The following is a 24706-nucleotide window of genomic DNA, read 5'->3' on the forward strand; positions in this document are numbered from 1 at the left end:
ATAAATCACACCTACACGAGTTACTGTGTGATTACCAAATTCTAACGTAACCCAAACTGACTCTATGTTCGCCTCACTAACCTTTATTAGGCTAGATTTTATGCTATTCTTTACATACAGGGCCACCCCTCCCCCTTTCTTGCCTTCCCTGTCTTTTCTATATAAAGAGTACCCTGGTATTGCTATGTCCCAGTCATTTTTCTCATTATACCATGTCTCAGTAACAGCGACTAAATCTACACTATCAGTTGCCATTATTGCCACAAGTTCATGGATCTTATTCCCTAAACTGCGAGCATTTGTAGACATGACTCTAAGCTTATCATTTTTTAACACACTTGCTACAGGCACCTTCTGTCCTTGTTTTGGGGGACAATTGGATTGATGTTTTATCACCCTTTTGCCCCCCCCCTCCTAGTTTAAATACATCCTAGCAAAACCTCTGAACTGCTCACTGAGAACATTTGTTCCCTTTTGAGAAAGATGCAAACCATCTTTTTTGTACAGTTTATTTCCATTCCAAACAGAGCTACCATGAGCAATAAAGCCAAATCCTTGCTCCCGACACCATTCACCAAGCCACAAGTTAAAGTCCCTAATACGCATCTGTGACGAAGTGCCCTTCGCCACTTTGTCCTGGAGAGGCATGCTTGCCTGCCTCCTCCCCTGCGACTATGGTCCTGGACTATATTGCACTGTAAACCCTGTATTCAGGCATATGGACTTGTATTAGACTGTCTTTTACCCTTTATCTATGCTGTAGGTTTGGACTGCTAATATAACCTAACAGCCAGGGGATTTAGGCGAATATATTGCATGAGAATACCATTACTGGAGAATACAGCCGTTCGTATGATTTCATGCGAATTCTTTGTGCTCTGAATAGGTGGCCGCCATTTCGGGACTTTTACACGTGTTCGCGGCCATCTTGCGTGCGAACAGCGGTGTTTGCCTGTGAACACATGGAACTGAAATCGGAAGCACAAACAGGCGAATACCGCTAAGACCTCCAGACATCCAGAACTACGTACGGAAACTACCGAACGACCGGCCGTTCGGTAGTTATACTTAACTTAGTATGGGGATTCTAGCGACCACAAAGATGCGAATGGATGGCAAGAATTTCGTCTATTTTACCGTGCGAACGGAGACCGACCGCAAGGCCAAAACTCATGGAACTATTTTCGGCTAGTTGGTCTGTGCGGTCGGTCAAAACTTTGGAGCTCTGTATCTCCCGAACCATCCATCCGAATGGGCTGATTTTTGGACAGACTGTTCCCCTGAACAAGGGCTATTTGGGGATACCAGATTTAAAGCTGTACCCCCTGTTTTTGGGGTACATCCAGAACTTGGGTAAAATAATGTATGTTTTAATTGGGTTATGTGTTTATCTGAGGGGAGGAGACGTGGGGGTGTTACCATGCATGTGATTGGTCAAATTCATCCTCCCCCTGGGAGTGTCCTGTATGTACCTGATCCTAATAAAAAGCAGGCTGGGTGTTCCAGTCCTCAGACCTCTTCTGACCCTCAATACGTAGCCGTGTCTCGTTATTGGAGGGAACTGCTATATCACACTGGGGATTGCTATGCGCTGCATATTCCCCTGAGCTCTTAATCACTTAGCTCTTTTAAGAGCTTGTTCCGGATACGCTCTCCTGGAGGAGAGGTCTTCCCCACACGGTCCTGGAGGACAGAAGCCGATCCAGGGTGGAAGGAAGACGGCGCGGCTCCAGTTAAGCTACGGCGGTTGTGGAGCCTGCGGTGGTTGTGGTGTCGTCTGCAGTGCTTGGAGTCCTCTGAGAGCGCTAGGAGCATCCATCAACGGAGGGTACTCGGTCGGGGTACACGGAGCTCCGTTACATTGGTGGCAGCGGTGGGATGGCGTCCTAGTGCGAGGAGAAGCAGCTCAGAGACACTGGTAACGTTTGGAGTTACAATTGAGGGCAACGCTAGCCATTGGGCAGCGCCCCTGGCGACAACAGGATGGAATCAGCTGGTTTGCGGACAGCGTTCCATGATGAGGAGGAGAAGGAGGCCGTAGATTACAGGGAGGCAGCCAGAAGGGAACTCTGGTATGATGCCCTGGAAGATGCCCAGTGGCGGCGAGGTGAGAGGCTCCCCAGTGATGAGCAGCGGCTACAGAAGCGTGTGGCAATGCGAATATGTCTACTGGGGGAGCAGCCCCTAGATGAGTGGGTGGCAAGACTGGAGACCCTGGTATGGCGAGAGATCGGGCTAGACAACGCATACCAGGCCCTCTGGTGGCATACCATTCGACTTACTCCCTGGACGGCCGAGCACGACCTACCGGAGGGGGATGATTATGATGGTCCTGGTCTACTTATGGATGCCATGGAGGAGGATCTTGATTTCGGCAGCACGGAGGAGTCTAGGTTTTGGGACATCTACGACTACCGGATGGGCATGTATGTCTGGGCTGACGAACGCGAGGTGAGAAAAGACATGACCCACCTGGCAACAAGGGAGTGGGAGCTGGAGCAGGACTACATACACCTACTCAGCTTCGTGCAGCCCCAACCTACCCGACAAGCAGAACCAGACCTCCCTGACTGGTCCGGCGATGAACCCCAGATGGCAGGTAGAGATGGGACCGATGTCTCTCTACCGGCCCTACAGGGATGCTGGGCAGTCGGCCCAGATCCACAGCGGCAGTGTGTACCCCAGGGGGCCGAAGGTGCCGTCCTTCCCCCCCAGCAGCAGTATGTCCTACAGAGAGCGGAGACAGTTGATCCCTCTCTACAGCAACAGGACAATGGTAAGGGAGTGGAGACAGGCGGGCTCCCTCTCCAGCGGCAGTATATATCCCAGGGGGCAGAAGGTGGCGACCTTTCCCCCCAGCAGCAGTGTGTCCTACAGAGAGCAGAGACAGTTGGTCCCTCTCTACAGCAACAGGACAATGGTAAGGGAGTGGAGACAGGCGGTCTCCCTCTCCAGCGGCAGCCTGTGTTTCCGGGAAAGGAGCACAGCACCCCCTCTCCCCAGCGGCAGCTTCCCCTAACAAGGGGAGACACCAATCCCCCAGATGGCGCAGATGGGACCGTGGTCTCTGTGCCTGACCTACAGGGATGCTGGACAGCCTTTCCAGATCCCCAACTACCCTCACCGGGACACCCAGAGGAGGGGGTAAGTACAAATTCCCCTCCCCAGCTAACTCCTAGCGTGGCACCAGGGTTAACGGAGGCGATGCTAACCCCTACTGACGTCCATGTTCCCTTGACTACTGAGCCGGACTATGGTCTCAGTACCCCAGCGGAAGAGCTGGCAGCTGGGCAGAGCGCAGTCGGCCTCTGCCCTACCTTTTTCCCTGGTCCAGAGCCTGATGTCTTGCAGGCTACCCCAGCAGAAGAGCTGGCATCTGGGCAGAGTGCAGTGGGCCTCTGCCCTTCAAGTACCCTCGGCATGTGGCCTCATTACCACAGCCAAATACCCAGGTGCAGTGACTGTATGTTGTGGGTGGGCTGTTCCTGTACTTTGATGTTGTGGGGGGGCTACTCGGACATCTGTTTATTGTGGGTTGGTGGATCGACTAACGGAGGCACTGACCGACAGAAGGTCAGGTGCCTGGTTAGTCTTCCCCCCAAAGGGGAGATGTGTGACGAAGTGCCCTTCGCCACTTTGTCCTGGAGAGGCATGCTTGCCTGCCTCCTCCCCTGCGACTAACAGCCAGGGGATTTAGGCGAATATATTGCATGAGAATACCATTACTGGAGAATACAGCCGTTCGTATGATTTCATGCGAATTCTTTGTGCTCTGAATAGGTGGCCGCCATTTCGGGACTTTTACACGTGTTCGCGGCCATCTTGCGTGCGAACAGCGGTGTTTGCCTGTGAACACATGGAACTGAAATCGGAAGCACAAACAGGCGAATACCGCTAAGACCTCCAGACATCCAGAACTACGTACGGAAACTACCGAACGACCGGCCGTTCGGTAGTTATACTTAACTTAGTATGGGGATTCTAGCGACCACAAAGATGCGAATGGATGGCAAGAATTTCGTCTATTTTACCGTGCGAACGGAGACCGACCGCAAGGCCAAAACTCATGGAACTATTTTCGGCTAGTTGGTCTGTGCGGTCGGTCAAAACTTTGGAGCTCTGTATCTCCCGAACCATCCATCCGAATGGGCTGATTTTTGGACAGACTGTTCCCCTGAACAAGGGCTATTTGGGGATACCAGATTTAAAGCTGTACCCCCTGTTTTTGGGGTACATCCAGAACTTGGGTAAAATAATGTATGTTTTAATTGGGTTATGTGTTTATCTGAGGGGAGGAGACGTGGGGGTGTTACCATGCATGTGATTGGTCAAATTCATCCTCCCCCTGGGAGTGTCCTGTATGTACCTGATCCTAATAAAAAGCAGGCTGGGTGTTCCAGTCCTCAGACCTCTTCTGACCCTCAATACGTAGCCGTGTCTCGTTATTGGAGGGAACTGCTATATCACACTGGGGATTGCTATGCGCTGCATATTCCCCTGAGCTCTTAATCACTTAGCTCTTTTAAGAGCTTGTTCCGGATACGCTCTCCTGGAGGAGAGGTCTTCCCCACACGGTCCTGGAGGACAGAAGCCGATCCAGGGTGGAAGGAAGACGGCGCGGCTCCAGTTAAGCTACGGCGGTTGTGGAGCCTGCGGTGGTTGTGGTGTCGTCTGCAGTGCTTGGAGTCCTCTGAGAGCGCTAGGAGCATCCATCAACGGAGGGTACTCGGTCGGGGTACACGGAGCTCCGTTACAGCATCCGCCTGTCATTCTGAGTGTTATGCACAGGCAGAACTTCAGAGAATGACAATGTGGAAGCAACCTGCCGTATATCATTGGCAAAAACACTAAAAACTTCCTTAACCTCTGAAACCTCATTGCAACCTCACACCACTAGCCTCAGTGCCTCTCTGCACAACACCACTAGCCTCAGTGCCTCTCTCCACGACACCACTACACTCTGAAAGTGCAGAAAATTAATTATGTAGAGCAACAGACTGTGCAATATGCCTTTTATCCACAACTCCAAGTCTACCAGATCCTACAGTAATCCATCTGCCATTCCTAGTATGTCTCTGCGGCAGTGGCTTTGCAGCAGTTCCAGCCTGAGTTTGTTTACCAGATAATTTACAAATCTCAGACTTCAAAAATACAATCTCCTGCCGCAAGATAGAGAACTGTCTACAGATTAGACAACAACCAAACCTCCAAAAAAGTGGAACGTGAAACAAATGCAAAGCAACTATTACACTGGACTAAGTCTGCCATTCCAATGAGGTGAATAATGTAAATCAAACAAACCTTAACTTTTTATTTATCCTCCTGAATACCTCGGATTACCTCCAGTTTATCTCCAGAATATCTCCAACCACACACACACTTAGAAGCAACACTCTCCAGAATATCTCCAACCACAGACACTTAGAAGCAACACTCTCCAGAATATCTCCAACCACACACACACTTAGAAGCAACACTTAGATGAAGCAACCAAGCTCTATTAGCCAAGCTAATGACAACTACCCTTATATACTCCTAAAATCACCTCCCACTAGGAATGTTTAACACCTGGGTAGGCCTCTGCTTATTAGCAAACAATAGCTAATTTAAATAGCAATCAATAGCAAGTAGCTACCTAATCCAATCAAATGCCTTATAATTACCAACAGGAAATCAAACCTTGTGCAGTCAGTAACCTTTTCCTACAGATGAATCTTACCTGTAACAGTAAAAAATAACTCTTAGCACAACTCTTAGACAGTTGAAGCTTCTGTAAAACTCTCCAGAATATCTCCAACCACACACACACTTAGAAGCAACACTTAGATGAAGCAACCAAGCTCTAGGGTTGGGGGGATGGAGAGGCCGTGACATGGGCTAGGGGGGTAGAGGGGCAGTGACAGGGGTAAGGGGGTAGAGGGGTAGTGACAGGGGTTAGGGGAGGTAGTGACAGGAGTTAGGGGGTAGAGGGGCAGTGACAGGGGTTGGGGGGTGGAGAGGCAGTGACATGGGTTAGGGGGGTAGAGGGGCAGTGACAGGGGTTAGGGGGTAGTGACAGGGGTTAGAGGGGTAGTGACAGGGGTTAGGAGGGTAGTGACAGGGGTTAGGGGGGTAGTGACAAGGGTTAGGGGGTTAGAGGGGTAGTGACAGGGGTTAGGGGGGAAGTGATGGTTTAGAGGGGTAGTGACAGGGGTTAGGGGGGTAGTGACAGGGGTTAGGGGGTTAGAGGGGTAGTGACAGGGGTTAGGGGGTTAGAGGGGTAGTGACAGGGGCTAGGGGGTTAGAGGGGTAGTGACAGGGGTTTGGGGGGTTAGAGGGGTAGTGACAGGGGTTAGGGGGTTAGAGGGGTAGTGACAGGGGTTATGGGGTTAGAGGGGTAGTGACAGGGGTTAGGGGTTAGAGGGGTAGTGACAGGGGTTTGGGGGTTAGAGGGGTAGTGACAGGGGTTAGGGGGGTTAGAGGGGTAGTGACAGGGGTTAGGGGGTAGTGACAGGGGTTAGGGGGATAGATGGGTAGTGACAGGGGTTAGATGGCTAGGGACAGGGGTTATGGGGGGTATGGGGGCAGAGGCAGGGTGGGGGGGGGCAGTGAGTGACAGGGGACAGAGGGGGTTTTAAATACCTGCCCTGGTGGTCCAGTGGGCGACCTCTCTCTTCAGTCTGCAGCTCCGCCGGGAGTGAGCTGCAGACCACATGGTGAGTCTCGCGATCTCCAGTCAGGGCGTTGCCGGGCAACGCTCTGACAGGCTGGAGATTGCGAGACACCTCAGTCTGCAGCTCACTCCCGGCGGAGCTGCAGACTGAGGCTGGATCTCCATCAGGGCAGACGGAAGGAAGGGGCCTCTCACCCGGCGGCATTGTGGGCAAGCCGTCGGGCCCCCTCCTGTGTCGGGTCCTAGGTCATAGACCGAGGACCCAACATGTCAGTCTGCCCAGAGGTAGTGCAGCACGGAGGTGTGATTAGGGTGTGCCCAGGCACACCCGGCACACCCCGTGCGCACGCCTATGAGTGGGCTGAGTCCATACACACACAGACTGCTGAGTCCATATATACACACACACACACACACAAACAGACCGCTGAATCCATACACACACACACACACACAGACTGCTGAGTCCATACACACACACAGACTGCTGAGCAGGGCTGCCATCAGACATTTTAGGGCCCCTGACACAGCTCAAGATCTGGGCCTCCAGGGCCAGCCCCGAGCTGCCCACAAGGATAAAGGGTGTGTGTGTGTGTGTGTGTGTATAGTGGATGTAGAATGTGTGCCATGGATGCAGTGTGTATAGTGGATGTAGAATGTGTGTAGTGGATGCAGTATGTGTGTCATGGATGCAGTGTGTATAGTGGATGCAGATTGTACGTTTTGTGTAATGTTTGTATGCATGCATTAGATGCAGAGTGTGTGTGTAGTGAATGTAGGTGTGTATAGTGAATGCAGAGTGTGTGTTTTTGTAGTGGATGTAGTGTGCATAGTAAATGTAGTGTGTATAGAGCACGTAGTGTGTTTGTAGTGAATGTAGTGTGTTTGTAGTGAGTGCAACGTGTGTAAAGTGAATGCAGTGTGTGTGTGTGTGTGTGGTGCAAAGTGTGTTTAGTGAATGTAGTGTGTGTGTGTGTAGTGCAGAGTGTGTTTAGTGAATGTAGTGTGCGTGTAGTGCAGGCTGTGTTTAGTGAATGTAGTGTTTGTAGTGAGTGCAGAGAGTGTATAGTGAATGTAGTGTGAGTATGTGTAGTGTAGAGTGTGTTTAGTGAATGTAGTGTGTGTGTGTTTGTGTATGTGTAGTGCAAAGTGTGTATAGTGAATGTAGTGTGTGTGTGTGTAGAGCAAAGTGTGTTTAGTGAATGTAGTGTTTGTAGTGAGTGCAGAGTGTGTTTAGTGAATGTAGTGTGAGTATGTGTAGTGCAGAGTGTGTTTAGTGAATGTAGTGTGAGTATGTGTAGTGCAGAGTGTGTTTAGTGAATGTAGTGTGAGTATGTGTAGTGCAGAGTGTGTTTAGTGAATGTAGTGTGTGTGTGTAGTGCAGAGTGTGTTTAGTGAATGTAGTGTGTGTGTGTAGGGCAGAGTGTGTTTAGTGAATGCAGTGTGTGTGTAGTGCAGAGTGCGTTTAGTGAATGTAGTGTGTGTGTGTGTAGTGCAGAGTGTGTTTAGTGAATGTAGTGTGTGTGTGTGTGTAGTGCAGAGTGCGTTTAGTGAATGTAGTGTGTGTGTGTGTAGTGCAGAGTGTGTTTAGTGAATGTAGTGTGTGTAGAGCAGAGTGTGTACTTGTAAGGATGCAGTGTGTGTAAAATAGGGGGGAGGGGAGTATTTTTTGTTATTTATTTGTGTATATTTACATTCCCCCCCCCCCCTCCCTGGTTCTTACTGTGCCAGGGAGGGGGGAAATCGCATTCCCTGGTGGTCCGGTGGCATGGTGGAGCGAGCCAGCCGCGTTACATTGAAGAGGGGGCCCAGCAGCACACACTGTCTTCCTTTCCAGCTCCTCTCTGACTAACTCTCGCGAGACAGGTCTGCGTGCTGTAACCCATGGCAACGCGCTGGCGGCTGCAGGGCGTAGGGAAGTTAGACAGAGAGCAGCTGGAAAGGAGGACAGAGTGTGCTGCTGGGCCCCCTCTTCAATGTACAGGTAGCAGGGGGCCCTCTGTGCACATATATATAGCAAAAATTATATATAAGTGCACATAAGGAATGTGGGGCTCGGACTGCCAGAGTAGTTAGGGCCCCCCAGGACCGCCGGGCCCATGACAACCGTTATGGTTGTTATGCCCTGATGGCGGTCCTGCTGCTGAGTCCATACACACACACACATAGACTGCTGAGTCCATACACACACAGACTGCTGAGTCCATACACACACAGACTGCTGAGTCCATACACACACAGACTGCTGAGTCCATACACACACACAGACACAGACTGCTGAGTCCATACACACACACAGACACAGACTGCTGAGTCCATACACACACCGACTGCTGAGTCCATACACACACCGACTGCTGAGTCCATACACACACCGACTGCTGAGTCCATTCACACACCGACTGCTGAGTCCATACACACACAGACTGCTGAGTCCATACACACACAGACTGCTGAGTCCATACACACAGACTGCTGAGTCCATACACACACAGACTGCTGAGTCCATACACACACACAGACACAGACACAGACTGCTGAGTCCATACACACACAGACTGCTGAGCAGAGGCGTCTCTAGACTTTATGAGGCCTTAGGCGTAACTCAAACATGAGGCCCCACTAACAAAAAAAGTGTCACAAATAAATGTGTATTTGTGACACATACACAGTACCTGTGTATGTGCCTGAGAGTGTGTCTGACAGAGAGTATCCTTGTGTGTGAGAATGTATGTCTCTGTGAGCATGTTTGCGTTTTTGTCTGAGACTGAAGTGTGTTGTGTGTATGGCGGGTGATGGTGTGAGGGGGGTGATGGTGAGAGGGAGAGCGGGGTGATGGTGAGAGTGAGCGGGGGTGATGTGAGAAGGAAGGGGTGATGTGAGAAGGGAGGGGGGGTGATGTGAGAAGGGGGGTGATGTGAGAAGGAGGGGGGGTGATGTGAGAAGGAGGGGGGGTGATGTGAGAAGGAGGGGGGTGATGTGAGAAGGAGGGGGTGATGTGAGAAGGGGGGTGATGTGAGAAGGAGGGGGGGTGATGTGAGAAGGAGGGGGGTGATGTGAGAAGGAGGGGGGTGATGTGAGAAGGAGGGGGTGATGTGAGAAGGAGGGGGGTGATGTGAGAAGGAGGGGGGGTGATGTGAGAAGGAGGGGGGTGATGTGAGAAGGAGGGGGGGTGATGTGAGAAGGAGGGGGTGATGTGAGAAGGAGGGGGGTGATGTGAGAAGGAGGGGGGTGATGTGAGAAGGAGGGGGGGTGATGTGAGAGTGGAGGAGGGGTGATGTGAGAGTGGAGGGGGGTGATGTGAGAGTGGAGGGGGGGTGATGTGAGAGTGGAGGGGGGGGTTGATGTGAGAGTGAGGGGGGTTGATGTGAGAGTGAGGGGGGGTTGATGTGAGCGTGAGGGGGGTGATGTGAGAAGGAGGGGGTGATGTGATGTGAGAAGGAGGGGGGTTGATGGTGAGGGTGGTGAGGCTGAGGGGGGTGAGGCTGAGGGGGTGGGGGTGAGGCTGAGGGTGGTGAAGAGTGAGGCTGAGGGGGGTGGGGGGTGATTCTGAGGATGGTGAGGTGGTGATGCTGAGGGTGGTGAGGTGGTGATGCTGAGGGTGGTGAGGTTGAGGGTGGTGGGGGTGGTGAGGCTGAGGGTGCTGAGGCTGAGGGTGGTGGGGGGTGCTGAGGCTGAGGGGGGTGGGGGGTGCTGAGGCTGGTGGGGTGGTGAGGCTGAGGGTGGTGAGGGGGTGAGGCTGAGGGTGGTGGGGCTGAGGGTATTGGGGAGGCTGAGGGTGGTGGGGGGTGCTGAGGCTGAGGGTGGTGTGGGGTGCTGAGGCTGAGGCTAGTGGGGAGGGTGGGGAGGCTGAGGTTATTGGGGAGGGTGGGGAGGGTGGGGAGGCTGAGGGTGGTGCTGAGGCTGAGGGTGGTGGGGCTGAGGGTATTGGGGACGGTGGGGAGGCTGAGGGTGGTGGGGGGTGCTGAGGCTGAGGGTGGTGGGGAGGGTGGTGGGGCTGAGGGTATTGGGGAGGGTGGGGAGGCTGAGGTTATTGGGGAGGGTGGGGAGGCTGAGGGTGGTGGGGGTGCTGAGGCTGAGGGTGGTGTGGGGTGCTGAGGCTGGTGGGGAGGGTGGTGAGGCTGAAGGTGGTGGGGAGGGTGGTAGGGAGGCTGAGTCCATACATACAGACACACAAACTTCCTCACTAACACACACACACACACACACAAGCACATTAAGCCTACCTGTCACTGGAGCCTGTTGCTGGGGGTCAGGCAGCCATCTTCCATGCTTTCCAGCAGCAGCATGGGCTGCTGCTTAACGGCGGGGTCGGGGCTTGTGTGCGGGAGGCGGGGCTTCGTTTGGGGGCGGGGCCTGTGCCTGGGAGCCTGTCAGTGCTCCCTCTGGCCACAGACAGTCCCCTGCACAGTTCCAGCTGCTCTGCCCTGAATTCCCTCGGGCTGTGACAGGCTGTTACAGCTCGAGGGAATATAATTTTAACATATGGCCAGCAGGTTGCTGGCATTTGGGGGGGCACAAGGGGGGGCACAGCATAATGTGGGGGGGGCCTTGGCCCCCTCTGGCCCCCCCCTAGCGACGCCACTGCAGGGATCATAGGTTGGTCTTCCACTGTGATAATTTGGGGGTTGTGCATGCCATCAACAATTTGTTTGCTTCATCCCCTCCTGTGGTTCGTCTTCTGCGGCGCCTGGTGCTGCGCTGTTTGATTCTGAAAGCATACTGTAGGGCTGTACATGTGCCCAGGGTTGCTAATACTACAGCAGATGATCTTTCTCATTTTCAGTGGCAGGGAATTCAGGGTGGCAGCGCCCGAGGTGGACGGATGGGTTTCCCATGTCAAGTGCATTTGTGGGGCCGTGGGTTGAGAAAATTGTTGGAATCCGGGGTTCAGTCTCGTAGTCTACTTGGCAGCGTTATGGTAAGGCATGGAGGGTGTGGCTTGCGTTCGAAAGGCAGCTCGGTGGTTTTCAGTTGGATGGTGAACAAGTGCAAGGTTTATCACAACTGATTTGGTTCTGGGAGGCCTCAGGCTGTTCTTACTCAGCTGTGTCTGGGAAGTTGTCTGAGCTGAGTTTTTGGTTTAACCTCACTAGGGTGAGTTACTAAGATGTCCTAGTTTTGTTGGCTATTAGGGGCTGGCGGAGAGGGCCCAATCGTTCTGATTCTCGGAGACCGGTTTCCGGCACTCTTATGGTAGGCATATTCTCAGTTCTCCTGCAGGTTTGTTTCTCCACATTTGAAGTGGTGTTGTTTTGATTGGCATTCTCCTTTGCCTTTTTCGGTGCGATGTGGGTGGGCGAACTGGTGACTCCAGCCAAATCGGTCCCTGGGGGTTTGTTATTGTGGAATGTTTTTTAGGAAGCAGATGCTGTGAGGTTTCTGGTTCACAGGTCTAAGACTGATGTTCTAGGTTGGGGTACTTGGGTTACTTTAAGGAGCATGCCTGGCTCTATGGTTTTTCCTGTAGCATGTCTTCATGCTTTCTGAGGGATTTACTCGGTGGGCGAGTGCCATTTGTTGGTCCACAGGGATGCCAGTTTCTTGCCCCGTTTTCAATTTATCAGGGTTTTCAGTTTTAAGGGCTGCCTAGTGCAGAGTTTGGGGGAAACTCCTTTCATATAGGAGCTGCTTTTGAGGCATTACGCCTAGGGTTGGCTGAAGAGGTTATCCAAAGGATTGGGAGATGGCAATCTGGGAGGTTTCGATCATATGTTCATCCGACCGGACTGATTCCATTTCCCTTTTGTCGTTATAGGTGGTCATTGGCCATTCTTACATCCATTGGGCGCAACTGCAGGCTCAAGTTTGCCCCAGGGGACTACAATTAGGCCTGTCGCCAGCGGTGGCAGAAGTCCAATGGTTCGTTACCCAGGGGATGTGGTGGGAGCAGCTGTTACCCCAAGTGGTCCATTTAATACAAAGCAAGTCTGGTGTGCTTTCATTGGAAGCAAAGGTTGGGATTATTATTATTATTATTATTATGATATTTATAGAGCACCGTCAAATTCCGCAGCACTTTACAATGGGTGGACGAACAGACATGTAGTTGTAACCAGACAAGTTGGACACACAGGAACAGAGGGGTTGAGGGCCCTGCTCAATGAGCTTACATGCTAGAGGGAGTGAGGTAAAATGACAAAAAAAGGTAAGGATAGTATTAGACTAGTGACAGTTGCAGAAGAGGAATCAGTTGGGAGCTATTAACAGTTTAATTGATACGCTTTTATGAAGAAGTGGGTTTTAAACAATTTTTTGAAGGAGTGGAGACTGGGTGAGCATCTAATGGAGGAGGGAAGCGAGTTCCACAGGAACGGTGCAGCCCTCGAGAAATATTGAAGGCGAGCATCAGAGGTGGTTGTACGGACAGAAGACAGACGTAAGTCTTCAGCAGATCGTAAGGGTTTATCAAGGGGCAGATTTATGCCCATACACAGTTACCCTCTACTTGGCCCCTATAGTCCCCAGTGAAGAGGAGGAGGACGATGGACAAACAAGAATTAGAGGATGACGAGTGTGACGAGAGCAATCTTGCCACATTGCATTGGAGAAGCCTGGTTGCCCACCTGCTGCCTTTGGACTATGGACCAGACTATAAAAGACATTATTTTCCCTGTTGAAAGGCTTATTCATGCCTTTCTGCCGGGGTGTTCGGTAGATTTTATCTACCGAACAAACTTCCGAAGGAGCGACCACCTGGGAGCTGGAGTGTGCCGCCAATTTACCTCCCTGAAGCTGCGGTTAACCGCAGCTTAATTGACGAATAAAGGGTGGTCTTTGTTCGTTTACCGAACACGTGGCGGCGGCCATTTTAAAAGTCCCGTACGGCCAGCGGTGTTCGGCGCTTAAACTATGGAACTAAAAACGGACACTTAATTGCACGAACACCGCTGAGCCGTCCGCCGCCTGGTTCTTATTCGTACAGATCTAACGAATACATGTCCATTCGGTATTTTATGTTATGTGAATGTGTTAACCCAGATAGCTATGCCATGGAGCCCATTCATGTAGTTAAAGACTTTGGCTCCATGGCAATTGAACTGTGTGAATAGGATCTGAGCGCTATTCGGTAGTTTTGTGCGCTCAGATCCCAGCTATCTGGGGATATGTGACGTGTCTGTGTTTAGTGTATAAAATGTGACTTTGTATATTTTAAAGTGTTTTAATGCTTTGTGCTCACCACGTGCATAATGGAGTCTTGCTTCTGTCCTGGGGGATAATTGAATTACTTCTCAATTATCTCCAGGGCAGAAGGGAGGAAGCCAGGATGCAATGTGGGAAAGTATTGTGACTGTGTGTCCTAAACTGTCTGTCTTTTGTTACAGTCTCCCATTTGGTCCCTTAGGGGAGTGTCCACCAAGTGGGAGACCTGCATAAATACTGGGCGGGTAGCCCATAATAAACCAGACCACTGCTTGACCCTTAACACGGAGCCTTGTCTCGTTCTTGGGGGGATTCACTGTATGCTGATAGAGACTGATTGCCAGGAGTGTAAGCCGCTTGGGAGCTTTTCCTGTTCGTCTGCTAGCAGCTATTCGTGAGGTTTCGGTTCGGGAGTTTGGAGTGCTGCCTTATTCCCTTGTATGCAGTTCGGGAGTTTGGAGCATTCCCTTGTATGCGGTTTGGGAGGTTGGTGTTCTACTGAAGCTGCCTTTATGTCTGAAAGGGGAATATCGCCTAAACGGATTTTAACCCCTTGTCTGCTGAAACGGTCCGTTACAATTGGTGGCAAGCGGCGGGTCATTCCCACAGCCAGAAGACAGCTACAGGAGACACCATTTCTTTGGATTTACAAGTTAAGGGCAACACATGTCCCAGTACAGCGACCCTGACAGCACCAGGATGGAACCACCAGTGGCGTACAGTTACTCTATGAGAGAGTTTGACAATATGATGGAATTGCGGCTGAAGTTCTTTGGACCCAATCCAGCTGAGAAATATGTGCAGTCCATGAGGGACCGAGTGTTCAAGAATCTGCAATACCGGGCAGAAAGAGAAGGTCAGCTGGCACGTTGGGAGGAACACCAGCGGCAGGTACTGCAGGGAATTGGGAGCCCAGTCTCCATTCCCCAGCGGCAGTGTGATGTGCCGGGAATTGGGAGCCCAGTCTCCATTCCCCAGCGGCAGTGTGAAGTGCAGGGAGAGGAGAGCAGCGTCCTCCCTCCCCAGTGGCAGGCTGAGTTACAGAGGGCAGAGGTAGTTGTTCCTGCCCTCCAGCAGCAGAGTGATATGCCGGGAAGGCAGTGTGAAGTGCAGGGAGAGGATAGATGCGTCTTCCCTCCCCAGCGGCAGGCTGAGTTACAGGGGGCAGAGGTAGTTGTTCCTGCCCTCCAGCAGCAGAGTGATCTGCCGGGAAGGCAATGTGAAGTACAGGGAGAGGAGAGCAGCGTCCTCCCTCCCCAGCGGCAGCGTTATTTTTTGGGAATTGGGAGCCCAGTCTCCATTCCCCAGCAGCAGAGTGTCCAGCAGGGAATAGAGAGCCCAGTCTCCTTTCCCCAGCAGCAGGACTCTGTATTGGGAGTAGAGACAGTCGGTCTCCCTCCACAGAGGCTGGAAGTATATATGGGAGAGGAGCTTGTTACCCCCTCCCCCCAGCGGCAGATTATTAATGTGCAGGGAATAGAGAGCCCAGTCTCCTTTCCCCAGTGGCAGAGTGTCCTACAGGGAATAGAGAGCCCAGTCTCCTTTCCCCAGCAGCAGGACTCTGTACTGGGAGCAGAGACAGTCGGTCTCCCTCCCCGCGGCTGGCAGTATATATGGGAGAGGAGCTTGTTACCCCCTCTCCCCAGCGGCAGCTTAACATACCAGGGGGAGACAGGAAGCCCCACAACTGTGCAGATGGGACCGTGGTCTCTGCACTTACCACACAGGGGGTAGGGACGTTCGGTCCTGCCCCCCAACAACCGGGCTGTTTAGCCAAAGGGGAGACAGTCGGTCTCCCCCTCCGGCAGCAGAGCTGTGCATCTAAAGGGGAGACAGTCGGTCTCCAGCAGCAGAGCTGTGCATCTAAAGGGGAGACAGTCAGTCTCCAACAGCAGAGCTGTGCAGCTAAAGGGGAGACAGTCGGTCTCCAGCAACCAGGCTTCAACCAGACTAATCCCGTGGTAGTGCTGGCATCAGGGCAGAGTACCGCTGGTCTCTGCCCACTCAGCAACCCACCAAGGCAGCCTACCAGTCCTCCACACAGCCATGGTGAGGCACCTGGACATGGACAAGTTTCTACTCTACCCAGGTGTAGTAACCAGTTATTGTGGGTGGGCTGTACTGCTGTTTCTGTTTTGTGGGTGGGCTGCTGGACTAACAAGGGCACTGACCGGCAGGAGGTCAGATACCCTGTTAGTCTGTTTGGAAAAGGGGAGAGATGTGACGAGAGCAATCTCGCCACATTGCATTGGAGAAGCCTGGTTGCCCGTCTGCTGCCTTTGGACTATGGACCAGACTTTAAAAGACGTTATTTTCCCTGCAGAAAGGCTTATTCGTGCCTTTCTGCCGGGGTGTTCGGTAGATTTTATCTACCGAACAAACTGCCGAAGGAGCGACCACCTGGGAGCTGGAGTGTGCCGCCAATTTACCTCCCTGAAGCTGTGGTTAACCGCAGCTTAATTGACGAATACAGGGTGGTCTTTGTTCGTCTTTGTTTACCGAACACGTGGCGGCGGCCATTTTAAAAGTCCTGTACGGCCAGCGGTGTTCGGCGCTTAAACTATGGAACTAAAAACGGACACTTAATTGCACGAACACCGCTGAGCCGTCCGCCACCTGGTTCTTATTTGTACAGATCTAACAAATACATGTCCATTCGGTAATTTATGTTATGTGAATGTGTTAACCCAGATAGCTATGCCATGGAGCCCATTCGTGTAGTTAAAGACTTTGGCTCCATGGCAATTGAACTGTGTGAATAGGATCTGAGCGCTATTCGGTAGTTTTATGCGCTCAGATACCAGCTATCTGGGGATATGTGACATGTCTGTGTTTAGTGTATAAAATGTGACTTTGTGTATTTTAAAGTGTGTTAATGCTTTGTGCTCACCACGTTCATAATGCAGTCTTGCCTCTGTCCTGGGGGATAATTGAATCTCAATTATCTCCAGGGCAGAAGGGAGGAAGCCAGGATGCATTGTGGGAAAGTATTGTGACTGTGTGTCCTAAACTGATACCTGTCTGTCTTTTGTTACAGTCTCCCATTTGGTCCCCTAGGGGAGTGTCCACCAAGTGGGAGACCTGCATAAATACTGGGCGGGTAGCCCATAATAAACCAGACCACTGCTTGACTCTCAACACAGAGCATTGTCTCGTTCTTGGGGGGATTCACTGTATGCTGATAGAGACTGATTGCCAGGAGTGTAAGCCGCTTGGGAGCTTTTCCTGGTCGTCTGGGAACCTTATTCCCTTGTATGCAGTTCGGGAGTTTGGAGCATTCCCTTGTATGCGGTTCGGGAGGTTTGGAGCATTCCCTTGTATGCGGTTCGGGAGGCTTCTGCAGGTAAGTCCTTCATTATGCCAACATTCACCATGCACTGCCTCTCAAAACCCATAAGGTACCCATCTATTTTGCCTTCTGCTTCTACATAGTTTTTAAACGCGGCAAATGGCACCTTCTTACCTTCCCAAGGTGTCTCTGTAGTCTCTGCTGCTGGACTCTTGGACTCTCTGGCTTGGCACTCCTGTTTAGCTCATTCTTCTGCGTCCACAGCCACCATCACCTGCATCACGATGTCAGCGGGTCAGAGGGTTTGGAAAGAACAGGGTTAATCATAACCGAATGGTCCGCATCCGTCCATCTTCCACCGCATTCGGTAGCATCGGTTCAGATAAGGTGTTGTCACAATCCATCTCCAGTAATTCATGGATTAATTCCCTCTTAGGATGGTTATTAGCTGTCCGCCGACATTTCTCCAAGATGTCCTTTAAGGTGGATCGCTTCAGCTGCTCATACAGCCTCTCCATGCGCTAGACAATTACTGCATCAACAATTAGCATCTTCTCTGGGGGACAAGAACCATCCCCCCGCTGCCACCAGATGTGGCGGCCACCCCAAGAGGATGAGGGGTTTCACCACCAGAGATGTTCTTTCCCCCTATTCAGAGTGATGCTTTCCAAATCCCAAGGTCGGTATAGCTGTGAAGCTCTTACAAGAGCTGGTGATTACAGCAGGTATAGCAGTTCCCTACAAACATGAGATGAGACTCTATATTGAGGGTAAGCAGGAACTGATTTATTGGTAGCCATACTGGCCTTTTATGTCAATCCCCATGCAAGGGGCACTCCCCTCTGGACCTGAGAGTAAACTACAGTAAAAACATATACACAATCACATTGGCTCTCAGATCCAGGACACTCCCATACAGAGTAGGTGAATCCCTCCTCTGTACCTGGGAGATAATTGAGTCAAGCACTGTACTAAACTCTATTATCTCCAGGTACAGAAAAACAGTATTTACAACATATTAAAAATACCTTTAGAACACATGGAAACCCCAATATAGTGATATCCTCTGATAGCCCTGATCTGGGGGACCAACATATATAAAAATCACCCAGATCGGTTCAGGGGTTCAGAATTTCCATGGAAGTCTCAATTTGACCGACCGCACTCGAGGCTCCTACCCCAAAAGAGTTCCATGAAATAAGGCTGTGAGGTTGGTCTGTTTCGGGAGTGACAAATAGAATAAAAGTAATGAACATAACGGTTCGTGAGTATAATCAGTCTTTATTCCTTGTTCGGGATTTTGCTCCCACCAAACATCATTCAGTTTTCAAGTATTTTACCAAATCTCTATGGAGATGGAAGTTTTAGCGGTGTTCGCGAGTGCCCGACTTGAGTTCCATGCACTCGACGACCAAACAGCAGGCGACCACGGCGGGCGAACACATGCGCGGTTCGATCCGCCCCCTATTTGTCATCATTGAGTAAACTTTGACCCTGTGCCTCACGGTCAGCAGACACATTCCAGCAAATTAGCAGCAGATCCTCCCTTCCAGACCCTCCCACCTCCTGTACAGCATCCATTTTAGATTCATTCTGAAGCTGCAATCTTAGAGAGAGGAGGGAAAGTGTAGCTGCTGCTCATTTGATAGGGAAATTGATAGCTAAGTTAGGGTATTCAGTGTCCACTACAGTCCTGAAGGACTCATCTGATCTCTGCTGTAAGGACAGCACCCCAAAAAGCCCTTTTTAGGGCTAGAACATCAGTCTGCTTTTTATTTTTTTTTTTTCTGTGTAATGTAATTGCAGTTGCCTGCCTGCCAGCTTCTGTGTCAGGCTCACAGTGGATACTGTGCCCACTTGCCCAGTGCCACCACTCATATCTGGTGTCACAATAGCTTAAGCTTGCATTTAAAAACAAAAACATATTATTTCACTGTAATAGATTGAATAGCAGTTAGTTGTCTGCCAGCTTCCGTGTCAGGCTCACAGTGGATACTGTGCAAACTTGCCCAGTGCCACCACTCATATCTGGTGTCACAATAGCTTAAGCTTGCATTTAAAAACAAAAAATTTTTTTTTCACTGTAATAGATTGAATAGCAGTTAGATGTCTGCCAGCTTCTGTGTGGATACTGTGCCCACTTGCCCAGTGCCACCACTCATATCTGGTGTCACAATAGCTTAAGCTTGCATTTAAAAACAATTTTTTTTCACTGTAATAGATTGAATAGCAGTTAGTTGTCTGCCAGCTTCTGTGTCAGGCTCACAGTGGATACTGTGCCCACTTGCACAGTGCCACCACTCACATCTGGTGTCACAATAGCTTAAGCTTGCATTTAAAAACAAAAAAAATCACTGTAATAGATTGAATAGCAGTTAGTTGTCTGCCAGCTTCTGTGTCAGGCTCACAGTGGATGCTGTGCCCACTTGCCCAGTGCCACCACTCATATCTGGTGTTACAATAGCTTAAGCTTGCATTTAAAAACAATTTTTTTTTCACTGTAATAGATTGAATAGCAGTTAGTTGTCTGCCAGCTTCTGTGTCAGACTCACAGTGGATACTGTGCCCACTTGCCCAGTGCCACCACTCACATCTGGTGTCACAATAGCTTAAGCTTGCATTTAAAAACAATTTTTTTTTTCACTGTAATAGATTGAATAGCAGTTAGTTGTCTGCCAGCTTCTGTGTCAGGCTCACAGTGGATACTGTGCCCACTTGCACAGTGCCACCACTCATATCTGGTGTCACAATAGCTTAAGCTTGCATTTAAAAACAAAAAAATTCACTGTAATAGATTGAATAGCAGTTAGTTGTCTGCCAGCTTCTGTGTCAGGCTCACAGTGGATGCTGTGCCCACTTGCCCAGTGCCACCACTCATATCTGGTGTTACAATAGCTTAAGCTTGCATTTAAAAACAATTTTTTTTTCACTGTAATAGATTGAATAGCAGTTAGTTGTCTGCCAGCTTCTGTGTCAGACTCACAGTGGATACTGTGCCCACTTGCCCAGTGCCACCACTCATATCTGGTGTCACAATAGCTTAAGCTTGCATTTGAAAACAATTTTTTTTTCACTGTAATAGATTGAATAGCAGTTAGTTGTCTGCCAGCTTCTGTGTCAGGCTCACAGTGGATACTGTGCCCACTTGCCCAGTGCCACCACTCATATCTGGTGTCACAATAGCTTAAGCTTGCATTTAAAAACAAAAAAAATGTTTTCACTGTAATAGATTGAATAGCAGTTAGTTGTCTGCCAGCTTCTGTGTCAGACTCACAGTGGATACTGTGCCCACTTGCCCAGTGCCACCACTCATATCTGGTGTCACAATAGCTTAAGCTTGCATTTAAAAACAAAAAAATGTTTTTCACTGTAATAGATTGAATAGCAGTTAGTTGTCTGCCAGCTTCTGTGTCAGGCTCACAGTGGATGCTGTGCCCACTTGCCCAGTGCCACCACTCATATCTGGTGTTACAATAGCTTAAGCTTGCATTTAAAAACAATTTTTTTTTCACTGTAATAGATTGAATAGCAGTTAGTTGTCTGCCAGCTTCTGTGTCAGACTCACAGTGGATACTGTGCCCACTTGCACAGTGCCACCACTCATATCTGGTGTCACAATAGCTTAAGCTTGCATTTAAAAACAAAAAAATTCACTGTAATAGATTGAATAGCAGTTAGTTGTCTGCCAGCTTCTGTGTCAGGCTCACAGTGGATGCTGTGCCCACTTGCCCAGTGCCACCACTCATATCTGGTGTTACAATAGCTTAAGCTTGCATTTAAAAACAAATTTTTTTTTCACTGTAATAGATTGAATAGCAGTTAGTTGTCTGCCAGCTTCTGTGTCAGACTCACAGTGGATACTGTGCCCACTTGCCCAGTGCCACCACTCATATCTGGTGTCACAATAGCTTAAGCTTGCATTTAAAAACAAAAAACATGTTTTCACTGTAATAGATTGAATAGCAGTTAGTTGTCTGCCAGCTTCTGTGTCAGACTCACAGTGGATACTGTGCCCACTTGCCCAGTGCCACCACTCATATCTGGTGTCACAATAGCTTAAGCTTGCATTTAAAAACAAAAAATTTTTTTTCACTGTAATAGATTGAATAGCAGTTAGTTGTCTGCCAGCTTCTGTGTCAGGCTCACAGTGGATACTGTGCCCACTTGCCCAGTGCCACCACTCATATCTGGTGTCACAATAGCTTAAGCTTGCATTTAAAAACAAAAAAAATGTTTTCACTGTAATAGATTGAATAGCAGTTAGTTGTCTGCCAGCTTCTGTGTCAGACTCACAGTGGATACTGTGCCTACTTGCCCAGTGCCACCACTCATATCTGGTGTCACAATAGCTTAAGCTTGCATTTAAAAACAAATTATTTTTTTTCACTGTAATAGATTGAATAGCAGTTAGTTGTCTGCCAGCTTCTGTGTCAGACTCACAGTGGATACTGTGCCCACTTGCCCAGTGCCACCACTCATATCTGGTGTCACAATAGCTTAAGCTTGCATTTAAAAAAAAAAAATTTCCACTGTAATAGATTGAATAGCAGTTAGTTGTCTGCAAGCATCTGGGTGTCAGGCCTTCAGCGTTTACTCTGCCAACCTCTGCAAGTGCACTTTGCCACTCATATCTGGTGTCACTATAGCGTGCCTTTAAAAAGCAAAAAAGTTTTTCACTGTAAGCTAATAGCAGTCAGTGTCCTTCAAGCGGGTGTCAGGCCTTCAGCGTGCACTTTGCCACTCATATCTGGTGTCACAATAGCGTGCCTTTAAAAAGCAAAAAAGTTTTTCACTGTAAGCTAATAGCAGTCAGTGTACTTCAAGTGGGTGTCAGGCCTTCAGCGTGTACTCTGCCAACCTCTGCAAGTGCACTTTGCCACTCATATCTGGTGTCACAATAGCGTGCCTTTAAAAAGCAAAAAAGTTTTTCACTGTAAGCTAATAGCAGCCAGTGTCCTTCAAGCGAGTGTCAGGCCTTCAGTGTGCACTTTGCCACTCATATCTGGTGTCACAATAGCGTGCCTTTAAAAGCAAAAAAGTTTTTCACTGTAAGCTAACAGCAGTCAGTGTACTTCAAGTGGGTGTCAGGCCTTCAGCGTGTACTCTGCCAACCTCTGCAAGTGCACTTTGCCACTCATATCTGGTGTCACAATAGCGTGCCTGTAACCCCTTAGTGACCAGGCCATTTTTCAATTTTATTACCGTTAAGGACCAGGGCTCTTTTTACATTTCTGCAGTGGTTGTGTTTAGATGTAATTTGCCTCTTACACATTTACTGTACCCATACATATTATATACCATTTTTCTCGCTATTAAATGTTCATTCTAAAGATACCATTATTTTCATCATATCATATAATTTACTAGAATAAAAAAAAGTAAAATATGATAAAAAAAAATAAAAAAAATAATCCACAGCTGGCCATCATGCACCCATGTCCCAGTTGGAACATGTCTGAAGCCGGCCAATGTAATTCACCTCCATCAAACTGTATGTTTTTGAAAAGTACACACCCTAGGGCAGGGCCGGCCTTAGGCATTTGGGCGCCCTGTGCAAAAAATCTTCACAGCGCCCCCCCCTTCCCCTCCCCCCCTCCCCCACTCCTTACCCCTTCCCACACACCCTGTCACACACACACACACACAGGCAGAGAGCCATACACACACACACACACACACACACACAAACACACTCAGGCAGTCATACACAGACAGCCACACACAAACACACACACACACAGACATAGAATGTGACGGCAGATAAGAACCATTCGGCCCATCTAGTCTGCCCAGACAGTCACACATAGGCAGTCACACACAAACACACACACACACAGGCAGACAGCCACACACACACAGGCAGACAGCCACACACACAGCCACACACAAACACACAGGCAGACAGCCAAACACACAGAGGCAAACAGCCACACACACAGTCACACACACACACACAGTCACACACACACAGACAAACAGTCAAACACACACTGTCAGACAGCCACACACACACAGTCACACACAGACAGACAGACACACACACACTGGCAGACAGTCACACACACACACATAGGCAAACAGTCACACACACAGGCAGACAGCCACACACACACAGTCAGAAACACACACTCACTAACAGACAAACACACTCACAGACACACACTAACACACACACACACACTAACATACACAGACACACACTAGCATACACAGACACACACTAACATACACACACACACACTAACAGACACAGACACACACTAACATACACACACACACTAACAGACACACACACTCACCCACATTAACACATTTTTTTAAATTTATTTAGACACCGCCCCAGCCTCCTTACCTTTGGGAATGCTGGGGGGGGTCTCTTCCTCCCTGGTGGTCCAGTGGCTGCCGGGCGGCGCTGGCGGGCGGCTGGCGAGGGAGCACTTTCTCTGAGCTGTATGCTCAGCTCCCTCGCGCGCCGCAGAGTGAGGCTGGGAGCCGGAATATGACATCATATTCCGGCTCCCAGCCTCACTCTGCGGCGCGCGAGGGAGCTGAGCATACAGCTCAGAGGAAGTGCTCCCTCGCCAGCCGCCCGCCAGCGCCGCCCGACCGCCCAGCAGCCCGGCATGTCTGTTAGCCGCAAGGCTAACAAGACATTTGCCTTGGGCATTTGGGGGCGGCTTTTTTTGACGCCCCCTGGAAAATGCCGCCCAAGGCAAATGTCTTGTTAGCATTGGGGCTAACAGACATGCCGTGTGAGCTATGCGGCCGCAGGGCGCCCCCTGCACCATGGCGCCCTGTGCGGCCGCACAGCTCGCACACCCCTAAGGCCGGCCCTGCCCTAGGGCATTTCACATGGTGGCATTTCAACACTTTACATGCACTAATTCTACCACCAGTCTCTGTCAAACGTTTTTGTGGTGTTATTTTTCACTCACACATTCTACTTTGTGCATAGATTCTAAGCTCCTGTTATGTGTTACTGCCAAAGGACACCCCAATATGTACTCGGCATCATCTCCCGAGTACAGCGATAACACTCATGCATACGTTTGTCGGGTTCACTGGGGGGTGCAAAGCAAAATGTCTGATATGCGTTTTTCAAATTTTACATATCTTGTTTGCCTATCTTCCTTTTGGGGGTCTTATCAGATATCCCAATGTATTTTCTTGCCATGAGCGTGCAGATATTTGAAAAGTTTACACCCCACAGTAGTTGAAGAACGTGTGTGGAGGTAACTGTTCAATCCTCAATTTTACACACGCACACCGCTTTTTGACTGTGATTTAGGAGAGCCCGTTGTTGGTTATTGCAAGAAAACACCCCAGGTTGTTTTCTGTGAGGCCTCCTAAGGACACCCATGCCCCCCATGCATAGGTCTGCCAGGATTTTGGGAAGGTATGGTTACAATTGCATGACTTGCCATTTGAGTTGAAATTGAGAGTATGTCTTCTGATAGGCCTATCTTTAGCTTGGGGCTTATCACATACCCCAGTTTTATATATCGCCACAAAAGGGTACATACTTGAAACGTAGACACCCCGAGGTATTGCATGTGGAGTGCTTTGATGCAACTTTTTTTTAGCCAGACAAAAGATAAAAAAAGTTGAAGAACGTGTGTGGA

The sequence above is a fragment of the Pelobates fuscus genome, chromosome 3 (genome assembly GCF_036172605.1).
Source record: "Pelobates fuscus isolate aPelFus1 chromosome 3, aPelFus1.pri, whole genome shotgun sequence".
Taxonomy (NCBI): domain Eukaryota; kingdom Metazoa; phylum Chordata; class Amphibia; order Anura; family Pelobatidae; genus Pelobates; species Pelobates fuscus.